The sequence below is a fragment of the Oncorhynchus tshawytscha genome, linkage group LG10, assembly GCF_018296145.1.
Source record: "Oncorhynchus tshawytscha isolate Ot180627B linkage group LG10, Otsh_v2.0, whole genome shotgun sequence".
NCBI lineage: Eukaryota > Metazoa > Chordata > Actinopteri > Salmoniformes > Salmonidae > Oncorhynchus > Oncorhynchus tshawytscha.
In genome coordinates this window covers 662,501-663,528 of record NC_056438.1, presented here as the reverse complement: position 1 = coordinate 663,528, position 1,028 = coordinate 662,501, and positions in this window count along the sequence as shown.

Below are 1,028 nucleotides of genomic sequence, written 5' to 3'. Positions count from 1 at the left end.
GAGACAGAACACATGGGGCTAATGAGTCAAAATGGAGGCACGAGACAGATAACATGGACTAATGAGTCAAAATGGAGGCACGAGACAGAACACATGTGGCTAATGAGTCAAAATGGAGGCACGAGACAGAACACATGGGGCTAATGAGTCAAAATGGAGGCACGAGACAGAACACATGTGGCTAATGAGTCAAAATGGAGGCACGAGACAGAACACATGGGGCTAATGAGTCAAACCCGGACTACACTGGGCCAAACTCTCGCCAAACTCGGACGACTCTGGGCCAAACCCTCCCCTAACCCGGACGACGCTGGGCCAAACCCTGCCCTAACCCGGACGACGCTGGGCCAAACCCTCCCCTAACCCGGACGACGCTGTGCCAAACCCGGACGATGCTGGGCAAAACCCGGACTACGCTGGGCCAAACCCTCCTCTAACCAGAACGACGCTGGGCCAAACCCTCCCTGCCCCGGACAACGCTGGGCCAAACCCTCCCCTAACCCGGGCGACATTGGGCCAAACCCTCCGCTAACCCGGACGACAATGGACCAAACCCTCCAATAACCAGGACGACGCTGGGCCAAACCCGGACGACTCTGGGCCAAACCTGGATGACTCTGGGCCAAACCCGGACGACGCTGGGCCAAACCCTCCCTAACCCGGACGACACTGGGCCAAACCCTCCCTAACCAGTACGACGCTGGGCCAAACCCTCCCCTAACCAGGACGATGCTGGGAGAAACCCGGACTACGCTGGGCCAAACTCTCCCCATACCCGGACGACGCTGGACCAAACCCTCCCTAACCCGGGCGACGCTGGGAAAACCCTCCCCTAACCCCGACAACGCTGGGCCAAACCCGACCCTAACCAGGACAACGCTGGGCCAAACCCTCCCCTAACCAGGACGACGCTGGGCCAAACCCTCCGCTAACCAGGACGCCGCTGGGCCAACCCTACCCAACACGGATAACGCTGGACCAAACCCTCCCTAACCCGGACGACACTGGGCCAAACCCTCCCCTAACCA